Source organism: Tachyglossus aculeatus, chromosome 5, assembly GCF_015852505.1.
Source record: "Tachyglossus aculeatus isolate mTacAcu1 chromosome 5, mTacAcu1.pri, whole genome shotgun sequence".
Lineage (NCBI taxonomy): Eukaryota > Metazoa > Chordata > Mammalia > Monotremata > Tachyglossidae > Tachyglossus > Tachyglossus aculeatus.
The window spans coordinates 14,189,476-14,194,244 of NC_052070.1; positions in this window are offsets into that span (position 1 = coordinate 14,189,476).

A 4,769-nucleotide genomic window follows, 5' to 3' on the forward strand; every position below is an offset into this window, starting at 1 on the left:
TTTCCTCCCACCCTGTAACCAAGGGAGTTCCTCAAAGCTTACGTCTGGATTCTCTTCTATTCTCCCTCTACACCCACTCCTTTGAAGAATTCACTCACTTCCACAGCTTTATCGACCATTTCTATGTGGAGGATTCACAAATCTTCATCTCCAGTCCTGACCTCTCTCCTTCTCTGCTTTCACATGACCTCCTGCCATCAGAAAATCTCTACTCAGCTGCCGCACCGATGCCTCAAACTTAATATGTCCTAAACAGAACTCCTAATTTTTCCACCCAGACTTTGTCCTTCCCCTAGCTTTCTCATCACTGTTTACAACTCCAATCAAAAGATCAATGGTATTTATTGAGCTCTAACTGTGTGCAGAGCACTATTCTAGGTGTTGGGAGGTGTTTAACAGAGTTAGTAGACATGTTCTCTGTCCACAAGGAGTTTACAGAGAGGATGGTGCTGCTTTGTACAGTGGTGGGAAAGCCAGGGAGAGGGCAGAGTCTGGGTGGGAAGCTGAGGTATGTTCTGGATATCATTATCCTCCTTGTTTCAAAAGCCCACAAGCTTGGCATTATCCTTGAGGCAGTTCTCTCATTCATTCTTTCATTCAATTGTATTTATCGAGCGCTTACTGTGTGCAGAGCACTGTATTAAGCACTTGGGAAGTACAATAATAATAATAATGATGGCATTTATTAAGCACGTACTATGTGCAAAACACTGTTCTAAGCACTGGGGAGGTTGCAAGGAAATCAGGTTGTCCCACGGGGGGCTCAGAGTCTTAAACCTCATTTTACAGATGAGGTAACTGAGGCACAAAGAAGTTAAGTGACTTGCCCAAAGTCACACAACTGACAAGTGATGGAGGCAGGATTAGAACCAATGACCTTGGACTCCCAACCGGGCTTTTTCCACTGAGCCACGCTGCTTCTCTACAAGTCGGCAACATATAGAGAAGGTCCGTATCCAACAATGAGGTCACAGTCTAGAAGGGGGAGACAGATAACAAAACAAAACATGAAGACTGGTGTCAAAATCATCAGAACAAATAGACAAAGTCAACAAATAAATAAACAATAAATAAATAAATAAATAAACAAGTTCAACTCACATATTCAAGCTGACACAAAATCTTGTGGATTCTACCTTCACAATATCATTAAAATCTGCCCTCTCCCTGCCATCCAAACTGCGATGACCCTCATCTAAGCACTTATCATATCCTGCCTTGAATGCTGCATTAGCCTCCTTTCTGACCTCCCTGTCTTCCGTCTCTCCCCACTCCAATCCTTATTTCACTCTGTTGCCCAGATCATCTTTTTAAAAACATGTTGAGTCCACATCTCCCTGCTCCTCAGAAACTTCCAATTCCCATCCACCTCTGCATTGAAAAGAAACTCTTTACAATTGGCTTCAGAACACTCAATCAACTCTACCCCTCCTACCACGATGCAGTCAGTACACTTGGCTCCTATCAATCAATCAATAATACTTATTAATAACAATTATGGTACTTGTTAAGTGCTTACTATGTGCCAAGCACTGTTCTAAAGCCCTGGGGTGGATACAAGCAAATAGGGTTAGACACATAGGGCTCACAGTCTTAATCCCCATTTTACATATGAGGTAACCGAGGCCCAGAGAAGTGAAGTGACTTGCCCAAGGTCACACAGCAGACATGGATTAGAACCCATGACCTTCTGATTCCTAGGCCTGTGCTGTATCCACTATGCCACACTGCTTGTGTGCAGAGCACTGTACTGAGCTCTTGGGAGAGTACAATATACCAGTTTAACAGAGTTGTAGACACATTCCCTGCCCACAGTGAGCTTACAGTCTAGAGGGAGAGACAGGCATTAATATAAATAAATTATGGATATGTACATACGTGCTGTGGGGTTAGTGGGGTGGGTAAATAAAAGGAGCAAATCAGGGTGATGCAGAAGGGAGTGGGAGAAGGAGAAATGAAAGCTTTAGTCAGGGAAGGCCTCTTGGAGGAAATGTGCCTTCAATAAGGCTTTGAAGGTGGGGAGAGTAATTGTCTTTTGGGTAAGAAGAAGCAAGGGAATCCCAAGCCTCTACTATCACCTGCTCATTTTCAGTCAATTGTATTTATTAAGCACTTACTCGATGCAGAGCACTGTAATAAGCACTTTGGAGACTACAATATAACAATATAACAGACACTTTCCCTGCCTAAAATGAGCTTATAGTCTAGAGAGGGAGACAGACATTAATATAAATAAATAAATATTAATAAAAGGGTTGTGGTTGTTGATGGTGAAGATGACTTCTTCATCCCCTTCCCCAGGCCCCCTAATCATCATCATCATCATCATCATCATGGTATTTGTTAAGCGCTTACTATGTGCCAGGCACTATTCTACTACTATACTATACTACTATACTATGCTGTACTATATATACTACTATACTACACTATACTGAGAAGCAGCGTGGCTGAGAAGCAGCGTGGCTCAGTGGAAAGAGCACGGGCTTTGGAGTCAGAAGTCGTGGGTTCAAATCCCGACTCTGCCAATTGTCAGCTGTGTGACTTTGGGCAAGTCACCTAACTTCTCTGTGCCTCAGTTACCTCCTCTGGAAAATGGGGAGTAAAACTGTGAGCCCCCCACGTGACAACCTGATTACTTTGTAACCTCCCGAGCGCTTAGAGCAGTGCTTTGCATATAGTGCTTAATAAATGTCATTATTATTGTACAGACGTATTACTCTATTTTACATGTACATATTTACTATTCTATTTATTTTGTTAATGATGTACATATAACTTTAATTCTGTTTGTTCTGACTATTTTGACACCTGTCTACATGTTTTGTTTTGTTGTCTGTCTCCCCCTTCTAGACTGTGAGCCTGTTGCTGGGTAGAGATCGCCTCTATATGTTGCTGCTTAGTACAGTGCTCTGCACACAGTAAGCGCTCAATAAATACGATTGAATGAATGAATGAATGAATGAATGAATGAATGAATGAATGAATGCTGTCCTTAAACTTCATTAACCCCCACACCCCCATTCCGGAACTTTCCTTCTCCCTGAGCCAGCTTGGGGCCATTTAGGGCCAACTTCCAGAATCATCCAAGACCATGCTCACAGCAGGGGCTTAGAAATGCGAACGAATGAATAAGTGAATGAGTGAATGCCAGACTGTGAGCCATTATTGGGTAGGGACCTTCTCTACATGTTGCCGACTTGTACTTCCCAAGCGCTTAGTACAGTGCAGAGCACCCAGTAAGCGCTCAATAAATACGATTGAATGAATGAATGAATAAGGATAGCCCCCACCTCTGTGATACCCAACTCAGACTTTGTCTCCCAGCTGTGTGAAGAAATAGAAAAATAGAAACATTAGAAAAAAATCACCCTGGCAACATGAAAGGCTGCAGCAAGGCTGTTTTTCTTTAAAATGGAAGTTCTTAAAGGACTATGGAATTTAATGAGAAAATCAGTCAGTAAGAAGTTCTCTGATGATAAAATTGGATTAGGGAAGTCCTGTGGCCTTGTGGAAAGAACACCAGCCTGGAAGTCAGGAGATCTGGATTCTAATTCACCCACTGTGGGCAGAGATTGTCTCTATTTTTCCAAGCGCTTAGTGCAGTATTCTGCACACAGTAAGCACTCAATAAATACGATTCAATGAATGAATGAATAATTCCAGTGGATCTGGCCACATTGCTTCCCCAGCTCCACTGGGATAGGAACCCTGCTAGGTGACTCAGGGCAAGTCACTTTACTTCTCTGTGGCTCAGTTTCTCATCTGTATAATGGGGATAAGATACCTGTGCTTCTTCCTACTTAGACTGTGTACCCTACGTGGGACAGGAAATGGGTCTGACCTGATTATCTTGTATCTACCACAGTGCTTACTACAAGGCTTAGTGCATAGAAAGTGCTAAAAATATAGGAAAATTGTTACCTAAAGGATTCAACTCTCTTGAGAGAGGCTTGCTCTGACAGCAACTTCTCTCGAACAGAGCAGCAATCAACATGTCACTCTTTACTCATTGAATTAAATAGACATTTTAATTTGACTTTAATTTGACCTTCAAATGACCACGTAAAAGGACTAAAATCTCCCCCAAAGGAGTAAGTCTAAGAATACATGAAAGCACTGAAGCCTATTCCTGTTTGCTACCAAATTCATTCTAGTATATTTCAATCCAGTTTTTCCTGAATTCTCTTTCCCAGTCTCTACTGCTCATGAATCTAGTTCTGAAGGGTATATAAATGATTTTAACATACCCAACTCATCAATCTGTCCATGGTAAATTTGAATGTAAATACCAGCTGCAAAAAGATGACTATACAGGCTGGTGAGGATCAAACTCTTTCCATATCCAGGGTGTCAAAATGCCTGATGACAGCAAAGAGATTTGCCCTGATTAATTCGGAAAGCCACTGTTCCCCTTCCAGTTACAAAATGATGTGCTGCATGTATAATTAAAGGTCAAATCACAACGTTTCTATTTGTTTTTGAACAAATTTTACATAATATAATGGGTCACGAACATCAGTGTCCCGAGAGAGATTGAAATTTTATATAATTGCCACTGATGCTTCTGGGTAAGCATAAAATGTTTTCAATACATTGAAGTGCTTCAAAGATGTAAATACCAGTTAGTTATACCTTCCTTCTTGCAACCTGTACATTAACATACTACAATTTATTGTGGCAGAGAGCAAAATGCAGAGGATCTGAAATGAGGAAGATCGGTGGGGAGGTAAAATACAATTGGTTCATATAATAAATGCTTGTTAGGG